We start from the raw sequence: 21,424 nt of genomic DNA on the forward strand, positions 1-21,424 counted from the left end.
AATAAGTGATCGCTCAAATGTGACCAAATAACATCACAGGCACAACCCCTCAAAACACCAACCTCTTTCTTTATTGGATTTCAACCAGATTTCAGACCAACCAACTTAGTATTGGAAAATGGCTTTGTATGAACTTATTTTTGCTAATTTTGAGTATTAATTAAGGTAGGACCCAAGCGTTATTTTTGACATTTCTAATTAGGTTCATATTTAATGTCGCGTAGTCAATAACATCGTGTATTTGGTTGCTCAAAACCATTTCCGAATGAATGAGAATTCAATACACATTTTCGAGTTCATGGAAATGGCTTTAAGTGAGTTTCTTACACGTTTGTAAAATGTGCTTGTTCCACATAGAAAATGCTTAAAGATTTATTTGAATATATATACTTTGGCTTGCCACACTTGCGATGAGCCCCAAGGGGCACCCCAAGTTTTGTAAGGAATGGAGTTATGGACAAAGTGGGCTTGGCCCAAAATCACTACACGATCGTCGCCGTCCGACCAGGTCGGGTCTTAACTTTAATTTTTTGAACAAAATTCGTTTGAATTTTTCAAAATTCTTGCGGGAAATTTTTTTTCTTTATAGAAATAATTCAAAATTTGCTCCAAAATTTCAAATTTGAATTTTCAAATTTTTCTAGTCGCCTCCTTTCCGAACCGGTGTTGTTCCGGTTGCACCTTTCCGGCCATGTCTGAACTGCTACCAAATCCAACCCGTATAGCTGCATGCTAGGCTATAAATAGCCTAACATTCCATCAATTCATTTCATCGAATTTTTTCTTTTCTTCTTTTGTTCATCCTCCTATGCTCTTTCATCTGCCTATTATTTAGTTTCTAATAAATAGAGTTACAACATTATTTGGTTCGCCAGACTTGATTTTATAGTGCTACAAATCAAGTAGTAATTGTTGCATCCTGGGCAGTAGACATCGTTAAATCTCGAAACACAAGAGCGAGGGTGAAATCTACTTTAAGGAGATTGTGTTTAACACAAGCCTCGACTTATAATTATTGTAAGCTATTAATCTGGAATTTAATTCATTTAATTATTCTCTAGATTATTTAATTTTATTTTGTTATTTATTTTATTTACACATACACACAACCACTGGGCTATAACACTTAGTAGTGCTACATTTTATGTCATACTCAAGCTTTGATTTGCTCCGACAATTAACACCTAGATTAAAATTAATCAGCTTGCTTGGTTGTGTTTTTTCAAAAACACTTTTCAGAAAATTCTACTTTCTTATTTTTCGTGTTTTTTTGTTTTTACTGAATTTTTTTTATTTTTTAGACATACCTAACATAAATATATCTAAAAAGTAAAAAATTTGTGAAAAAAACCTTTTAAAAATTCACTAAATTTCAAAAATACAAAAAAAAATACGAGAATTCAGTACATTTTTTATATTTTTATGTACTTATTAAATTTTTAAAATATTTTTTCACAAATTTTTTACTTTTTAGATACATCTAAGTAAGGTGCATCTAAAAAAATAAAATAAAAAAACGTTTAAAATTTTAAAAATATTCATTGAAAACAAAAAAATACGAAAACAAAAAAACTGAATTTTCAAAAAACTTAATTCAAAAAACTCAAACCAAAGACACTAAATAATTTTATGACACTTATCAATTTTCTATGGTTTACAATACAAAATTAACAAAAAAAATTGACAGAACGAAAAATTTAACAAAAAAATTCTCTGGCTAACTAAACCAAAAATTAAAAAAAAAAAATTGAGTAATGGCCTCATTGCAAGTGAACAAGCAACCGGCTAAGGACTTGGGCACCCAGATAGCAGTCAAAGATGGACACAGAAACATGTAAATTTGCATAAATGATGAGAACAAGAGGTAAAAGAAAACTCTTTTTTTTTAAACCATTTGAAGCATACTATTGAGAACCATACTATCCAACATATCTAATGTAGTACACTAAAAATAGTAAAATTTTACCTAATTCAACTAAAAAGCAGTACTGAAGTAGCTCTTCACAACATTGTTACACAGAATCTGCAACACAGTGCTATTAGCAGGCCCCACGCACCGCGGCGTTTTAAACTGGCTGACAGCAGCTCCAAGCCCTACATAGTGCTCTAGAATCTTCTGGAAGGTTCCCCTCCTAAGAACTCGAAGTTCCAACGATCCAATGGCTTTAACTTTACGTGAGCCCACATAGCCCGCATCTACAAATGACCGGTCCAAGCAATTGCAATATTCCCTCAGAAGGTCGTCACCTGCTTCCCCGGTCACTTCCCAGAAGATGACATAGTGACCAGGATCTGTTGATAAGTCCACATGGCTCGTGAAGTCAACTACTTCGAGTTTTTCGTTGGAAAACAACTTTCCTGCTGCTTCAACAGATAGTTGTACATCTTTCTCGGTGTTTTTGTCGTTGTTGATGGTGAGGAGAAGATTGCTCCTGCAGCTACATTGGAGTTCTGGAGTAGAGTTGTGGAAGCCCACTACCTTAACCACATCTTCGAGCCTATACCGATACAAACCTGCGAGTTTACCATATAAATTTAGTAATTCATAAGTTTTGGTTGAAATTGTGTGTTTTACAAGTCACAATAACATAATAGGAGCCAAAAGAAATTGGTGTTGTGTGTATGCACATCCAAGTCCTGGTGAAATTTGAAATTAAAATGCTAAGTAAATCTAATTAAAAGCCGCCACTTTGATTTTAAAAACTAAAGAAAAAGAGAAATCCTCTCACAAAATGAATTTTTTAATACGGCAAAACTAAGCAGTGTTTATTGGTGAGAGCGTGTGGGCAAGCTTTCATATAAATTTCCTTTTTCTTTTGTTTTTATATCCTATGGCTAAGAATGTATCAAGACAGAGTGACAGATTTGGGTACAGAGGATCATTGGCTGTCAAACTCCCAACAAATTTCACACATAGAACATTTAATTACATTTATTACAAAAAAATAGAGAAAGAAAAGAAATTTCAATGGGAAAGCATACACAATTCAAACCTGGAACATTTAATTATATTTATTTCAAAAAAAGAAAAGAAGTTCAATAGGAAAGCATCTGTTACAACTACAAATTGAAATAATCAAATGTTCTTATCGTCATCTAGAGAAAAAAAAGAAAAGAAAAATTGAATGTAGATAGAGGAGGAAAAAGTTAGAAAAATCATAATTTGAAATAAAAAAACTTGAGCAGTAACATAGAGGCAATTTTGGCATAAGAAAATGTGACATAGAGGTTCACATCAAGTGAATTGTGCTCCTTATATAATATAAGCGATAGAATAGATATACAAAGTTCATATATAGAATTCATGTGCATACGGATTTATGCAAGTAATTGAAGAAAATTAAAAATGAAACAGGGTCACATCGGTGAAACCATAGATATTTGCAAAGAGAATTCAGTTTCCAATCCTCACGAATACAAAACTATTCCACAAGGCATCTTTTAATTTGTTAGTAGTTTAGCATTTAAATTAATGTACCCCCAAAGCATAGTGCTGACATACACATGGAACCAAAAACAAATGAATAAACTATCCCTAGTATACATGGATAATCCAAGAAAATTTGACTGTCATACATAGGGGACATAGAAGAGAGCACCTACTGGTATTAAACCCTTTAATAAATGGAGGAATCTAATGTTAAGATGTCAACCATGAGATGCATAACACATAAGTTATGGCATTTAGAACAAATTATAGATATTTGTGTCTCAACCGACCAGTTTGGTCATGTGAGCTAGTAAAATGGAATAATCTTGTTCATATTCCACGGGATAAACCAAAAGATTGAAAAATACAAGACAATATGGGGAGAAGTTAGAACTGCACAATGATAGAGCTGTTGTAACTGTATCCAACACTCACATGGTGAGAAGTAGAGCGAATGCTCATTCTGTTGGAATAAAAACCTAGTTTAGTCATGTGAGATGGTGAAATGGAATAATCTCATTCATATTCCAATGGATAAACAACCAAAAGACTGAAACAAATGAGACAGTATGGAGGGAAGCAAGACCTGCACAAGGATAGAGCTGTTCTAACAGTATCCAACACCCACATGGCAAGCATTATGGTACTCAACTCTAGTTTATTAGCTTAAAATAAGCCCACAAATAAGATAGTGCTTAAAAAAACTAGTTCCGTTGGCATATTTTTGGCTTTTAGGATTTCCTAATGGCTTTTTAAAGTGGCTTAAATTGATTTTTTGGTGAGAAATGAGTATGGCAAATGACTTGAAGCTTTTAAGCAAAATAGGCTTATAAGTCATCCCAAACGAAGGGAAGTGAGGGGTTTCAAACAATCAATAAATGGATGATAGTGAGTTTTATAAACCAATGGCTCAATGCATAGATGATTATACTTGTTCAAATAAAATAATTTCCTAAACCATTGACCATATTTTTTTTTTTTTTTTTGGATAGTCTAATGTCATCAATATGTAATCTTTTCATGTGGAAAGAGCCATAAATTCTGCAAATTTGTTGACGTATAGGAAGCAGGCATAATTTCTAATATTCATTTTGACAGGCTTTCACTGTAGCAACCCTCACCTTACTCTTGTCATACTTGCATACATTCATGTATGATCTCGTCTTGTTATGTTGTTTTGCAAGTTTTGCCTTGTCTTGTTTTAATTAAGTGTTGCTTGCATGATTTTGTTCCTTGCTTGGTTTGTAGCCGAGGTCATCTTAAGCCTAGTTCACCTCTGAACCCCTGTACTTAGAACTATTTTGGAACCACTTGGTTGACCCCCATCTTCACCCCGGGCATGTTTGCCGAGATGTCACTATCTGGGCCGAGGTGTTCCGAACCAAGGCCGAGGAGTGTATCATCTAGGCCGAGATGTTTTACACTTAGTGATCTTTCTCCTTGGGCAGGTATGGCCTAGACCAAGGTGTGGCACACCCCGGCCAAGGTGTGGCACAGCTTAGTCAAGTGTCGTCCTCCCTAGCCGATGTCTTTGTTACCCTGTTGCTGAAGCTTTGACTTTAGCCGATAGCATTGCTTGCCGATGTGTCTTGCCATCTAACTTGTTGTATACACTTTGTCATAGACTTGTTCTATCAATCAATCCCCTTTTTGAGTTGAACGAACCGGGAAGCGCCATGTGTTCGAGCTGATTGTTAAGACAGCCGGCAGACCTAGAAACAAATCATTTGGTCTCAAATCTTTGTCTTTAGAGAGAGAAACTCTAGAGGAGGGAGGAGAATTCTTGAGTGAGAATAGATCTTCCAAGCTTGATCTTCGAGGTTTGAACCGTTGGATTCGGGTTTTGAGGTTAGGATCTTAACCTATTCTCGTTATTCTTATCGATCACCTAGTTGCATTGCATGATCGAATCTGTTTTGCATGTCATGCATCGATTTGAAGTTGGTTTTGGAAGGAGAAAATGGTTTTCATGTGTTCTTGAAGAAAATCTCGTTTTGATCCGAAAGTTTGGAACAAGAACCATGTTTTTGTGTTTGTTCTTGCATGATCTCCTTGTATGGGTACCTAGGTCCATGTTTTGAACTCACGGCATGAAATCTCAGGTTTCTTGTAACAAGTTATGATCTTTGCATTCATCTTCTTCTTGATCATGTTCATTATGTTCTTCGAAGGGAAACCCAGGTTTCCCGACTTTGCTTTTGAATGTGTCCATCGGGACCACACCTCGGCAAGGAGGTGTGGGACCTCGGCAAAGACCTGGTTGGTACCCAGTGTGTTTTCATGAGACGGAAGCAGTGTTTAAACTCCCAGCATGCTTTGCTTTGTTATTGACTTGGATCTGGTGAGAATGCCGAGATCATTTGCATGCATGTAAAGCTTGTTTTGAGAATGTGATTGCCATGTGATTGTAGGTCCTTGATCTTTGCTTTGAGCCTACACCTGAGAAGATCTATGTGAGTGGTATTTTTAATAAAGTTATGTTATACTGTTTTGACAAATCTTGCTTTGCTTTGTTTTGACGAAAGTATTTGTTAAGCATGAATGAATAGCTCTGTTTTGATGTATCAAGTATAAGCTTTGTTTTGATGTCATCCTTGAAAAGTCCCTTGTACTGGAGGACTCTAAACTTTCGCAGTACCAAGTATAATAGTCCCTTGTGCTGGAGGACTCTAAACTTTCGCAGCACTAAGTATAAAAGGATACGGTCCTTTCTTGAAAAGACTTTCGTGTTAAAGTGGGCTACGGGCCTAAATAACACAAGACTATCGTGTTAAAAAGAGTTACGGGCTTAAGTAACACAAGTCCCTTGTGCTGGAAGACTATAAACTTTCACAGTACCTTTGACTAATCGATTACGGATCGTGCAGTCCTTGTTTTGCCACTGACGGTTTACCGCGTGGATTTGTTTGTTCGGAAAGCTTGGTTTGTGTTTTGCCGATGTCAGTAAGCATCCTTTGAGATTTGAAAGACTTGATAGATGAATACGGTTCATCTCTTGATTTGATATAGTTTTGATGTGTTTTGGCTCTGAGAGAACCTCGGCTAATATTCGTATGGTCTTGGCATGTTTTGTTTTGAAAAGACTTCAGCTATATTCATGCAAAACCTTTATTACTAGTACCATTCACTGAGTATCCAAGCTCACCCTCTCTATATATATGTAGGTGAGGAGCAGGACGGCGGCGACGCCTAGATGTGTTTTGCAAAGCTTGTTTTGGATTTTTGCACATGTCGGCTTGACTTGTTCTATGTCGGAAAACTTTGTGTTTACATCGGCGAATCTTGAAGATTATGCTTCTTTGGCTTGTAATCATTGTATTTGCATATGTCGGCTTTAGAAGCCTTTTGATCAAGATTCTGATATGTATTTCGTTTATTATCAACTGAATGTGAAACTATGTCATGTACGTCATTACATTTGATCTATGCACAGCTCTTATGGACCACTTGTATTTTGATTTATTGCTTCCGCATTTGTGAGCCCCATATATTATACTCTGATTGTGTTTAATCTTTGAAAGTTGGCCTTCGGAAATCTCGGATTACTGGCCATCACGGCACCAAACTACTAGGGGCGGTTTGGGGTCGTGACAGAATGGTGACAAAGCACAAGTTCCCCAGTATACGTTATTCACACACTTGGAGTCCTAAAGGGCATAGGATTTCCCTTAGAAAGATGTTAGGATTGCATCATAGTGCTTGCTATTTGAACGAGGTGTGCATTGTCTTGACATGCCTATTTGTTACTTGCCTACGTGGTTATTTGCTTATTTGTTTTAAAGTCACACTTTGCATGCTCATAGCATCATGAGGAGAGGTAGTCCTCCAATTGGCCGGGATCAGCCCGAAGACAGATTGGACAGACTGGAAAGATTAGTTGAAGGTTTGGCCCGCGAGTTGAGGCAAACAAGACAACAGTACGCTAGTGCTACATCGACCCAGGCCGAGCAGACCAACGGCCGAAATGTAGTTCTGCCTCCACCTCCTCCAGTGCCGCAAGTTCTTCCGCAGCTAGCCTTATATAGGGATGGCACGATAGCTTTGATCAAGGAGTTCAAGAAAATGAAACCACCGAGATTCTCTGGGGGTATAGAGCCGATGAAGGCTGAGGCGTGGGTTTTGGAAATGGAAAAGTTGTTCGAAATCTTTCCTAGCACCGATGCTCCGAAGGTGACGTTGGCATCATTCACGTTAGATGATGATGCTCACAGATGGTGGATGATGGTTCGAGAAAGCAATCCAGACTTGACCTGGACCCGATTCTTGGAGTTGTTCTACAACAAACACTTTCCCCTAAGTGTTCGAAACCGCAAGGCTACCGAATTTCAGACTTTGACGCAAGGCAACCGAACAGTGGCGGAATACGACCGCGCTTTTACTGAATTAGCGAGGTTTGTACCTCACATGGCCAACGATGAATACATGAAGGCTAGGAAGTTCGAGAGTGGGCTTTGCGGACCGATTCAAGACCGGGTTAACTTGCACAATATGCCGACTTATGCCGAAGTGTTGGACAAAGCCATTCTGGCCGAAGCTAACTTGAATCGATACCAGAGCTCGGGGGAGAACCAGCGAAAGAGACTGAACTATGACAATCGCCGAGCACAGCTGGGCACCAAGAAGAAGACGAACATGGGCAGTACTGGTAACCTCAGGCAGGAAGGTAATGCTAAACCGACGTGTTCGGATTGCGGGAAGCAACATTTCGGGGTCTGTCGTCGGACGTCTGGAGCTTGTTATGAATGTGGCGAAATGGGTCATTATGTGAAAGATTGCCCTAAGACAAAGGTTGACAACAACAAGAAAGGTGAGAATATCCCGGGTTCCGTCCAAAAGGGTAATGTTGGAAAAGGACAGATGAGGCAGGGCAGAGTATTTGCGCTAGTACCAGGAGACACTCAGAATGCTGAGACAGTGGTGTCAGGTATACTCCTAATTTGCTCCCAAGATGCTTATGTGTTGATTGATTCGGGTTCTACGCATTCGTTTGTATCTGCTAAGTTTGCCGAGAAGATTAATAGAGAACTAGAACCCCTTGATTATGTATTATCTATGTCTACTCCATCTGGGAGATCTGTGATTGTTGCATCCATTTATAGAGCATGTGTTGTTGTAATTGAGAGTGTTGAATTGTTAGTAGATTTAATGCCTCTGGACATAACTCATTTTGATGTCATACTGGGGATGGATTGGTTAATCGCAAATCGTGCGTCTATTAATTGTGTTTCGAAGAGTGTCACACTGAAACCCCCAAACCTAGTCGAAGTCACTTTCCAGGGTAAAGGGGTAGTGTCCCCATCTTACTTGGTTTTGTCTATTAAGGCCTATAAGTTAATTCAGAAAGGGTGTCGAGGCTACTTGTGTAGTATACTGAGTGATCAGAATGGAAATGTTAATTTAGCCGACATCCCAGTTGTTAATGAATTTCCCGACGTCTTCCCAAACGAATTGCCTGGCCACTTAGTTGATAGAGAGATAGAGTTTACTGTTGATATCATGTCGGGAACACAGCCGATCTCCAAAACACCCTACAGAATGGCCCCAGCTGAACTTAGGGAATTGAAACTGCAATTACAAGAATTGTTGAATAAGGGATTTATTAGGCCGAGCACTTCACCATGGGGAGCACCTATTTTATTTGTTAAGAAAAAGGATGGCACACTCCGCCTTTGTATATACTACAGAGAACTTAATAAAGTCACCATTAAGAACAAGTACCCATTACCTAGGATTGATGATTTGCTTGATCAATTACAAGGAGCACGAGTCTTTTCTTAGATTGACCTTAGGTCGGGTTACCACCAGCTTAGGGTTAAAGCCGAGGATGTTGAGAAGACTGCTTTTCGGACAAGATATGGCCACTACGAGTTTTTAGTAATGCCTTTTGGAGTGACCAATGCCCCTGCTGCATTTATGGATTTAATGAACAGAGTCTTCAAGCCATATTTAGATGAGTTTGTAGTTGTTTTCATTGATGATATATTGATCTATTCCAAGAGTAAAGCTGAACATGAAAATCATTTGAGACTTGCCTTACAGATTTTGAGAGACCGGAAATTGTATGCTAAGTTTAACAAGTGTGAGTTTTGGCTTCCTACTATCTCATTCTTGGGTCATGTGATTAATGAAGAGGGTATCTCGGTTGATCCTAGCAAAATTGAAGCCGTAGTAAATTGGCCGAGACCGACTAATGTGTCCGAGATTCGTAGTTTTCTGGGTTTGGCAGGTTATTATAGGAAGTTTGTGAAGGATTTCTCGAGGATCGCAATTCCATTGACGCAATTGACTAAGAAGGGAACACTGTATGAATGGACTGAAGATCGGGAGTCAGCTTTCCAAGAACTGAAGACGAGGTTAGTTACAGCACCAGTACTCGCACTTCCATCAGGTAATGAAGAGTTCCATATCTATAGTGATGCATCGCATAAGGGTTTGGGTTGTGTATTGATGCAAAAGGGTAAGGTCATAGCATATGCATCTCGTCAGTTGAAGCCACACGAAAGGAACTATCCTACCCATGATTTGGAGCTAGCAGCAGTCGTATTTGCTTTAAAGATTTGGCGTCACTACTTGTATGGAGCTTCTTGTCAGGTTTTTACAGATCACAAGAGTTTAAAGTACCTGTTCGCTCAGAAAGAATTGAATTTGAGACAGAGAAGATCGCTTGAGTTGTTGAAAGACTATGACATGCAAATTCAATATCACCCAGGTAAAGCTAACAGCGTGGCCGACGCATTGAGCAGGAGGTCAGTGGGAAGTCTGGCATGCTTGACCATGATCACAGTGGAGCCAACTATTATCGGGGAAGTGAAGACCAGGCAGATGGAGGATAAATTTCCCAAGAAAGTGATTGATGAGTTTGTCACCAAGCCGAGGCCAGGATACACTATTGAAGATCAAGTGCTTAAGTTCGAAGGAAGATTGTGCATGGCCGACGTCCCAGAGTTAAAAAGGAAGATTTTGCAAGAGGCCCACAACTCCAAATTTGCCGTTCACCCAGGGAGCACCAAGATGTATCAAGATGTGAAGCGGACTTTCTGGTGGCCAAATATGAAAAGAGAAATAGCTGAGTTTGTATTCCAGTGCCTGTGTTGTCAGCAAGTGAAGGCAGAACACCAGAGACCAGCAGGACTTCTACAACCTTTATCAATTCCTGAGGAAATGGAAACACATCTCCATGGATTTTGTGGTCGGATTGCCGAGGACACAGAGGTATGGATTCAATCTGGGTTATCATAGACAGATTAACTAAGTCAGCACACTTCTTACCAATTAAAACTACATTCAATGCCGACCGACTTGCCGAACTGTATATGAATGAGATTATTAGACTTCATGGCGTGTCGATGTCCATTGTATCAGACCGAGATTCGAAGTTCGTTTCTAGATTTTGGCAGAGCCTGCAAAGAGCCTTAGGGACTGAGTTGAAGTTTAGCACAGCTTTTCACCCCCAGACTGATGGGCAAACGGAAAGAATCATTCAGACACTTGAGGATATGCTCAGAATGTGTGTATTGGATTTCAAGGGAAGTTGGGAATCGCACCTGCCATTAGTAGAATTCACATACAACAACAGTTATCAAGCCAACATTGGCATGGCGCCATACGAAGCTTTGTATGGAAGGGAGTGCAAATCGCCGATATGTTGGACCGAGGTGGGAGATACAGCTTTGATTGGTCCCGAGTTAGTTCAAGGAACGACCGAAAAGATTAAACTCATTCAGCAAAGGATTAGAACCGCGTAGAGTCGACAAAAGAGTTATGCCGACCAGAGGAGAAGGAAGCTAGAGTTCGAGGTTGGGGATCATGTATTTTTGAGGATCTCGCCGATGACAGGAGTTTCAAGATTCGGAAAGAAGGGTAAATTAGCACCCCGATATATTGGACCGTTTGAAATTATTGAGAGAATTAACCCTGTTGCCTACAGACTTGCTTTGCCGCCAGATTTAAGCCAAGTCCACAATGTGTTTCATGTTTCGATGTTGAGGAAGTATATCCGAGATCCACTACATATAATTGATCATTCTGGGATTACGGTTAATGAGGATTTGGGTTACGAGGAGAAGCCAATGAGGATTATTGACAGGCAAGTGAGGCAGTTGAGAAACAAATCGATACCAATGGTAAAGATCGAATGGAAGGAGCATTATGGCACAGAAGCCACGTGGGAAAAGGAAGAGGATGTGAGAATCCGTTATCCGGAGTTGTTTGTAGAGCAAGGTAACTTAAGTTTGGGGACCAAACTTCTTTAAGGGGGGTAGACTGTAGCAACCCTCACCTTACTCTTGTCATACTTGCATACATTCATGTATGATCTTGTCTTGTTATGTTGTTTTGCAAGTTTTGCCTTGTCTTGTTTTAATTAAGTGTTGCTTGCATGATTTTGTTCCTTGCTTGGTTTGTAGCCGAGGTCATCTTGAGCCTAGTTCACCTCTGAACCCTTGTACTTAGAACTATTTTGGAACCACTTGGTTGACCCCCATCTTCACCCCGGGCATGTTTGCCGAGATGTCACTATCTGGGCCGAGGTGTTCGGAACCAAGGCCGAGGAGTGTATCATCTAGGCCGAGATGTTTTACACTTAGTGATCTTTCTCCTTGGGCAGGTATGGCCTAGACCAAGGTGTGGCACACCCCGGCCAAGGTGTGGCACAGCTTAGTCAAGTGTCGTCCTCCCTAGCCGATGTCTTTGTTACCCTGTTGCCGAAGCTTTGACTTTAGCCGATAGCATTGCTTGCCGATGTGTCTTGCCATCTAGCTTGTTGTATATGCTTTGTCATAGACTTGTCTTATCAATCAATCCCCTTTTTGAGTTGAACCAACCCGGTAGCGCCACGTGTCCGAGCTGATTGTTAAGACAGCCGGCAGACCTAGAAACAAATCATTTGGTCTCAAATCTTTGTCTTTAGAGGGAGAAGCTCTAGAGGAGAGAGGAGAATTCTTGAGTGAGAATAGATCTTCCAGGCTTGATCTTCGAGGTTTGAACCGTTGGATTCGGGTTTTGAGGTTAGGATCTTAACCTATTCTCGTTATTCTTATCGATCACCTAGCTGCATTGCATGATCGAATCTATTTTGCATGTCATGCATCGATTTGAAGTTGGTTTTGGAAAGAGAAAATGGTTTTCATGTGTTCTTGAAGAAAATCTCATTTTGATTCGAAAGTTTGGAACAAGAACCATGTTTTTGTGTTTGTTCTTGCATGATTTCCTTGTATGGGTACCCAGGTCCATGTTTTGAACTCACGACATGAAATCTCAGGTTTCTTGTAACAAGTTATGATCTTTGCATTCATCTTCTTCTTGATTATGTTCATCATGTTCTTCGAAGGGAAACCCAGGTTTCCCGACTTTGCTTTTGAATGTGGCCATCAGAACCACACCTCAGCAAGGAGGTGTGGGACCTCGGCAAAGACCTGGTTGGTACCCAGTGTGTTTTCATGAGACGGAAGCAGTGTTTAAACTCCCAGCATGCTTTGCTTTGTTATTGACTTGGATCTGGTGAGAATGCCGAGATCATTTGCATGCATGTAAAGCTTGTTTTGAGAATGTGATTGCCATGTGATTGTAGGTCCTTGATCTTTGCTTTGAGCCTACACCCGAGAAGATCTATGTGAGTGGTATTTTTAATAAAGTTATGTTATACTGTTTTGATAAATCTTGCTTTGCTTTGTTTTGACGAAAGTATTTGTTAAGCATGAATGAATAGCTCTGTTTTGATGTATCAAGTATAAGCTTTGTTTTGATGTCATCCTTGAAAAGTCCCTTGTACTGGAGGACTCTAAAATTTCGCAGTACCAAGTATAATAGTCCCTTGTGCTGGAGGACTCTAAACTTTCGCAGCACTAAGTATAAAAGGATACGGTCCTTTCTTGAAAAGACTTTCGTGTTAAAGCGGGCTACGGGCCTAAGTAACACAAGACTATCGTGTTAAAAAGAGCTACGGGCTTAAGTAACACAAGTCCCTTGTGCTGGAAGACTATAAACTTTCGCAGTACCTTTGACTAATCTATTACGGATCATGCAGTCCTTGTTTTGCCACTGACGGTTTACCGCGTGGATTTGTTTGTTCGGAAAGCTTGGTTTGTGTTTTGCCGATGTCAGTAAGCATCCTTTGAGATTTGAAAGACTTGATAGATGAATACGGTTCATCTCTTGATTTGATATAGTTTTGATGTGTTTTGGCTCTGAGAGAACCTCGGCTAATATTCGTATGGTCTTGGCATGTTTTGTTTTGAAAAGACTTCGGCTATATTCATGCAAAACCTTTATTACTAGTACCATTCACTGAGTATCCAAGCTTACCCTCTCTATATATATGTAGGTGAGGAGCAGGACGGCGGCGACGCCTAGATGTGTTTTGCAAAGCTTGTTTTGGATCTTTGCACATGTCGGCTTGACTTGTTCTATGTCGAAAAACTTTGTGTTTACGTCGGCGAATCTTGAAGATTATGCTTCTTTGGCTTGTAATCATTGTATTTGCATATGTCGGCTTTAGAAGCATTTTGATCAAGATTCTGATATGTATTTCGTTTATTATCAACTGAATGTGAAACTATGTCATGTACGTCATTACATTTGATCTATGCACAGCTCTTATGGACCACTTGTATTTTGATTTATTGCTTCCGCATTTGTGAGCCCCATATATTATACTCTAATTGTGTTTAATCTTTGAAAGTTGGCCTTCGGAAATCTCGGATTACTGGCCATCACGGCACCAAACTACTAGGGGCGGTTTGGGGTCGTGACATTCACACTATCCAAAAAACAAATTTAGTACCTGCAAAAGTAGTGAGGATGATCTCATACTCTTCACCAACTTTGACTTCAGTCAGACCCACTGTCTTAGGCTCTATGGAGAGAAAGGAGGATTCAATTTCATCTTGCTTTGGAACCTCAACATTAGGAATAAATTCAAAATACCCAATATTAGGCAGCACAGCGAAAATGGCCAACTCAGGGGGCAATTTTGGGTTCACATTTGCTCCAATCCATCCCTCAGAAGACCCATAATTAGCACTCAGCAATGGCAGCTCACCCGCATAGTGCCTTAATTTTTTCAAATAAGGTTCCATTGACCCGGTCATGATCCCATAAATGTACTTTGCATTGGGAAATAGCTCCGGTATTAATCCATACCAATTACTTAATCCCGAGCATTTTTTATAGATCTTATCAGCCAATTCTGGGTTTGGCTTGAGCAATTTCGACATAGCTGTTCGTATGGATGGGACAGTGATTTGGCTGGTGAGAACCCCTTCTCGGATGTCAGTACAAAGTTCTTCCCAAACTTGTTCAAAGGTTCGGAAAGCATAAACAATGCTGTGGGCAAATGTAGAGGACACTACTTGGACTTCGCTCCAGTAAATGAGTCCGCTTAGAAGATGGCAGTATAAGGATTGCTGGAAGTCGGGACCAAATATCACTTCATCAGGGCTACAACAATGGGTCCGTATAGCCTTCATTGTATTCTTGAACAGCGAACCACTGAACACGCTCGTAGTAGCAGTTCCTGCAGCCAGACCCTCTTTCATTTTGAATTGCTTGCTGTTGTAAATGAACTACAAGGCCTTTCCATTCCCAATAGGAAATTCCCTACAAACCAGTTATAGCGATCCCGGGTTTACCCTTGTTGTACAGTGATCCGGACATGGGTCCGTAGATGTTGGTAGTTGTTCTTTATCTTGTTTACATCCTTTTTACTTCGTATTTAAGTTATAGAATGTGTTGGGCAGGTTTGTTACAGGTTGATTGAGTTTAGAAACCAAAACTAGTTGCCCAGATTTTTGGCCTGTCCACTCGAGCGGGGGTGTTGGCGCTCGAGCGGGGAATACACCCATCCAGTATTTCTTATGCAGTGTTGTACGCTCGAGCGTGGGTTTGGCCGCTCGAGCGGGGTTGTGTGAGTTCCGCTCGAGCGTAGAGTTGGGAGCTCAAGCGGAGGCCTGGTTCTGTAAAAGTGCTGGGAGAGTGCATTCTGCGCTCGAGCGGGATTTGGTGCGCTCGAGCGGAAGTCTGTGAGTTACGCTCGAGCGGAGTGTTTTACGCTCGAGCGGACCACTGGGTTTTAGCTCCGTGTTTTGACTTTTCAAATCACTTTTTCACTTCCTCTTCTCTCTCCTACTTTTCCAAAAACACCATTGTTGAGCCTCTCACTCTAGATACTACCTTCTCTCTAGGTTTTGATCTAGTAGGAGTGATTTGCTCACCTTTGGCCTTTACAAAAAAGTTGTTGATCGTCGAGGGCTATATTTTAATCTGAAATTTTCGAGTTTTGGAGCACGTTGGGTTTTGTCACCTTCTCCTTTTTGGCTTAAACTTCGAGGTAGGGATATCCTACTCCTCTCTATGGATTTTGTCTTTAAATTTTGGTATTTTGAGATGTTGGGCTTGCTTTGGTAATTTTGTGAAAGTTTGGGGCTTTTGTGTAATTTTACAAAAGTTGGGGTTTTATTCATAATAAACCTGGATGCATGTTTGGCATAGAGAAATCGAACGAATGTTAAATCATTGATGAAAATGGGACCTAAGGGTTGAAATGTTAATTATGGGAATTGACCTAATTACATTGTTTAATTAATTGGGATAATTAATTTAGAAGAATGAGGAAATGTAATGTTGATTGAATATCCATTGTGCATTTATTTTCTGTTTAGAAATAACTGCTTTGGGCTATCGGTGGAGGATAGTCGTGATTGTTGTAGACAATGCATGATGATTAGGCAAACTGAAACTAATCAATGAAATGTGTCATGGAACTTGACGATTGATAGAATACATTAACTGTATGTATTGGGTAATTGTATATAGAACCAATGTATTTATATACGATATGTGTAGAGGAGGAGATAGGGGATGTACTCCGCGGTTTAGGGGAAGATAGGGGATGTACCTCTAAACCGGATAGTGTTGGGAGAAGATAGGGGATGAACTCCGTAGATACAGCTCTTATGCTTGTCTAAATAAGTGAAGATAGAGCTTATATGCTTATCTTTGTGATGTGTGGATATAGCTTTTATGCTTATCTGTGGATATTGTTGTTATACATATCTGTTGTAGAATGTGGATATAGCTTATTTGCTTATCTGAGAATGTGGATATTGTTGTTATACATATCTGTTGAGCATGTGGGTAGTGCTTATATGCCTATCTGTTGAAAAAGGGGAAATAAAAAGTAATTGGGACTTGTAAGTCGTTTGACATAAATATATGATTTATGTGATTGTATCAGTGTTGGCCATCTATCAATTGCTAATCCTTTAGTCATTGTTCATGGTTGGTTTAGTATATTTCTACTGGGCTGTGGCTCACCCTATATGGGAATATCATTTTCAGGTACTGGTAGCATGCCACCTCCAAGGACATAGCTGGGAGGCTAGAGGCGGGCATACTTTTGTTGCTTAACTTTTGATGTATTACATGTAACTTCAAGCCAAGGGCTTAATGTGTAAACGAGTTAGTACTCTTTTGTTGTATCCAAGTGTTAACTTGGAAAGATGTAAGCCCGTAGGGCATTTTGTTATGATGTTAACATGTAATACTTATGTAATGGAACTCTAATGTATAACAGAATGTGGTTAGTTTATATGTAAATGCGTGTCTTATCAGATGGGTTTAACGTTGTTATTTTGAGGGCGTTACACCAGTAGTTCTTCACATCAGCAGATATCTTATTAACGTCATGCACAAGGGAGGAAAAGCAGAAACACATTAAACGCTAATATGGGCAATGCAGAGAATTTTAAAACATAAGGAAAGGTGGATGGGAGAGTTTGTGTCCATTTGTATGGGTGTGGAATTTCCAAACCAATGGCTCAAATTTGTTTTTGGATGTTCGGAAGAGAGAGAGAGAGAGAGAGAGAGAGAGAGAGAGAGAGAGAGAGTATATACACACATGCCTCACAAAGATTAATAACCATCTTAGAAACTTCTACACAGAGGATGAAAAAATAGTAAAATCATTTAATCAACTGTAAGACTACAATTGGCAAATGAGGAGAATTTTAAAACAAAACTTGTTATTGCCTAGTGACGAGCATTAAACAAATTGAATTCCCTAAAAAAAAAAGGAGCATCTTGATTGTGGAAATGTCAAAGTCGGAAAAATGCCTAATTGACATATTCATGAACGCTTTGTATATTGTTGATTCCTCCAAACAAAGAAAACAAAATTTAATACACAAGTGAAATGCAACTTCCAAAACATCTAACAATCACTTACAATTCCAACCAAATATTTTTAAAGTCAACTTGAAAGAGAAGGGCATCTGATACTAATATGAACTAAAAATCCTTTGGCAATAAACAGAGGAATATAACCTGTTTCTAAATGCAAAAGATGTCTTATATATCTGCATAGTGGATTCCATCAATTCGTTATTGAACGGGACAAACTTGGGCTTTCCCTGAGTGGTGCCAGAACTGTAAGAAACAAAGAATTGACAGACGCTATGAACTTCACATCCAAACAATTTTTATCAGAAAAAAAAAGTCACTAAAAAAAGCATCAAGAAAATAACAATTAATTACAAGTACCTTAATGAGATGGTTGTTATTGGTTTTCCAGTAAGGATGAGGGAAGTATCACCATCCACCATTCTCTGAATGTAAGGTTCCAAATCCTTGTGAGTGACGAGGGGGACAAAAGCCTTGAAACTCTCATGGTCAGTTCTTCCATTAAGACCCCATTTCTTTAAGTACTCTGTGCTGCCATTTTCTTCCAGTATTTTCTGCAAGGTCTCTTTCTGAACTCTCTCAGCATCCTTTGTTAGCATCTTGAATTCTTCTATGACTTCCTCAGGGTCAAATTTTGTGTCCATCTTCTCCAACATCCTCACAGACCTTGAATGGCTTGCTACAATTATCAAAGGACTTATTGAGAAATACTTAATATGTAATTCAACACAAAACCAATTTTGAGAAAGTCTACATGACTTCTAAAACATGAGCATACAATTCGAAGAAGCAATTTCGACAAAATGTAGAGAACATAGTAACACTATTTCACTTTTGCAAAACACTGCAAAAAAAAATGATTGATAAAAAAAGAGAAAGAAATAACACAAGCCTTTTAGAGAGAGAGAGAGAGAGAGAGAGAGAGAGAGAGACGTTAGTTTTTATTTTCTTGGCTCATTTTTGAGTTGGAAGAATATGGAGTGATGGAAGATTCTTCGGGGGTTTGCATTATATAGAAGTTCCAGAATGCCGTCCACCAAAAGCGCCAAATTGTTTCCAAATATTACCCCCTGAGTTTTGTTCGAATTACGAAAACACCACTGTTGTTGTCTAATTACATATTTGTCCTTCAAGAATGCTTGATATTACGATATGACCGCCGGAATTCTCTAAATTGTGGGGACCTAAAAGCGAAGACACGTAAATATTGGAAATTTTGGATAGAGTTGGATTCCAAATAAATATTAGGGAAATTTTGATATCAACGCCGATACAGACTCCCTCCAAAACCGACCCCCTCTGAGGTGGCACCTACTGAAGTCAAGTGAAGAAGAATTTCACAATAAAGAAGGTGTGACACACGCACCTGAAAGATAAAAAAAATATACTGAAAACAAAGACCAAAAAAAAGCGGGAACGGCCTGATATTTCTTTCTTTCCCACCCCTGTCCGTCTTCCCTCTTCCCTCTTCCATCGTGTGTCCGCCATAGCTCTCCTCCGTCGACCATAGCTCTCCGGCAATAACTCTCTGTATCTCGCTCTACATATCTTCGATCGCATTCCGATATCATTGAAAAATTACATATGCTTACTGCAAAATCTCCAGAGTATCAAACATTGAAAAATTACATGGCATTTTCTATTTGTCAACATAATGAATCCATTATATGTAAACACACCCAAAAAAAAATCAATTTTCAATAATGATTTCAAGGAGTTACCCAGGTATGAGAGAGAACACAGTCAATTTTCTAACTAATCACTGCCTGAGAAACAAACCTCACAAACCACGATGATCTTCATTCTCCACCGTCCGTTCAATTTTCATCGATGGGGTGTCAATCTGACAAATACCAGATTTTGCGGCGACCTTCGATCCCAGATCATCCCGCTCGCACCCTCTGATCCGTTTTGAATCCTCTCCATCTGTCTGATTAACATGCGTAAACGGCATTGACGCTCCATGAACCGCAATATTGGGGTTGTATATCAAATCAAAGCTTGTGATTTTCACGTAATTGATTCTCAAGGGCGCCAACGAACCTCCGCCGCTCGCGGTGGTCACCACCAGCTTCTCCACCTTCTCCATCGCCGGCAACACTGACGCCGCCGCCAAACTCTGTCCGTCGAGTTCAGGAGTCGTCTGCCTCTCGTCTCTCATCTGTATCTCGCTATATTTTTCTTTTTTTTTTAATTCTGAAAGAGAGGAGGTGCGTGGTTGATGCATGTCACGTGACCCATCACGTGCCTGTTTAGCTCAGAGGGGGTTAAGGGGGTCTGTTTTTGAGGGGGTTGGAAACATTTTTCTTTTGATATTAATAAATTACTGTGTGTGGGTCCCACACTCATGTGAGAGATTTGGTAGAAAATTTGATAATTTATTTTGGATTTATAGCATTTTTCTTTTGGATATGGTTTGCTTCAAGGGTAATATTAGAGATATTAAATTTTTTACCAAACAAATGACCAAATATCTCACATGGGTGTGGAGTTCGCAATTTTCAATAACATTTTCCTTGCTTAAAATATTAAGGGTGCACTTTCTAAATTTTTAATCGCATAATAAATTCTTATTGTATAATAAATAATTTATTTTAATTATTTAATTATTAAATTAATTAATTAATTTTTAATGATGTCAAGTAATTTTATTTTTTGTACAAAAGGGTAATTAGAAATTTTATTTTTTTCTATTAACTCTATTAACTAATAAACTTTGATAAAAATGTATTTATAATTTTCAAAATTATAAAGAGTAATTTGTATTTCAAACAAATTTCAGTAATTCATTCATAGGATATTTGCAATGCGGTAAATGTTACTTAGATGGAAAAATATTTAAAATTTACTAAATCTCAATAGTATTTTTCAAATAAATTATGATAAGAATGCATTTATAATTTTCAAATTTATAAAAAGTAATATGTATTTCAAATAAATTTTAGTAATTCATTCATAAGATACATTACTTAGATGGAAAAATATTTAAAATTTACTAGTTCTCAATAGTATTTTTCAAATAAATTATTATAGGAATGCATATATAATTTTCGAAATTATAAAAAGTACTAGGTATTTCAAATAAATTTCAGTAATTCATTTATAAGATACATTACTTAGATGGAAAAATATTTAAAATTTACTAATTCTTAGTATTTTTCAAATTTTGAATAATTTCAGGGTAACTGGAAATTTTATTTTTTTCTATTAACTCTATTAAATAATAATTTTGATAAGAATGTATTTATAATTTTCAAAATTATAAAGAGTAATTTTATTTCATACAAATTTCAGTAATTCATTCATAGGATATTTGCAATGCATTAAATGTTACTTAGAGCGTCTCTAACCATTGTTGTTGTAATGCCATTGCTATTGCTATAATTTGGCAATGAATAGTGCTATTTTGCCAAATTATAGCAATGGTGCTCTAATGGTCATTTTCTATTTTGGCAAATCTCAACCAAGTTTTCCCTCCAAGTTTGTAGGTGTTGTTTGGATATAGATTTTTTTGTAATTTTATTTTTGTTTATTTTTTGTCTTTTGTGACATTTTTTTTACCTGTTTGTAAAAATAATTATATATTTATATTATTTCCAACTAGACAAATATAAAAAAATGAAAAATTAGAATATATATATATAATTCACCCCACCAAAAAATATATCACTACATATTTAATAAATTTTTTTAACTACACATAAAAAATAAACAATCACCAATTACCTACCAACAATCATCCATGATTCACCCATTATTCATTCACCAACAACCATCCATTATTAACCCAGCATTCATTCACCAACAACTACTCACCCA

General features: G+C 38.4%; 1 protein-coding gene and 1 pseudogene across 3 annotated transcripts in view; both read right to left on the reverse strand.

Annotated features, from left to right (window-relative positions):
- Positions 1-21,424, reverse strand: part of LOC114283083 (methylesterase 10-like) — a 297,358-nt gene that overhangs the window by 8,427 nt on the left and 267,507 nt on the right. The gene's annotated exons all lie outside the window — the stretch shown is intronic.
- On the reverse strand, positions 1,858-18,447 carry LOC114323877 (jasmonoyl--L-amino acid synthetase JAR4-like; annotated as a pseudogene). The gene is made up of 4 exons (XR_014328961.1): positions 17,966-18,447; positions 17,750-17,851; positions 14,211-15,025; positions 1,858-2,514 (listed from the first exon to the last, which is right to left on the reverse strand). The product of XR_014328961.1 is annotated as a jasmonoyl--L-amino acid synthetase JAR4-like (transcript).

The sequence above is a fragment of the Camellia sinensis genome, chromosome 5 (genome assembly GCF_055761805.1).
Source record: "Camellia sinensis isolate YWXY chromosome 5, ASM5576180v1, whole genome shotgun sequence".
NCBI classification, from domain to species: Eukaryota; Viridiplantae; Streptophyta; class Magnoliopsida; order Ericales; family Theaceae; genus Camellia; species Camellia sinensis.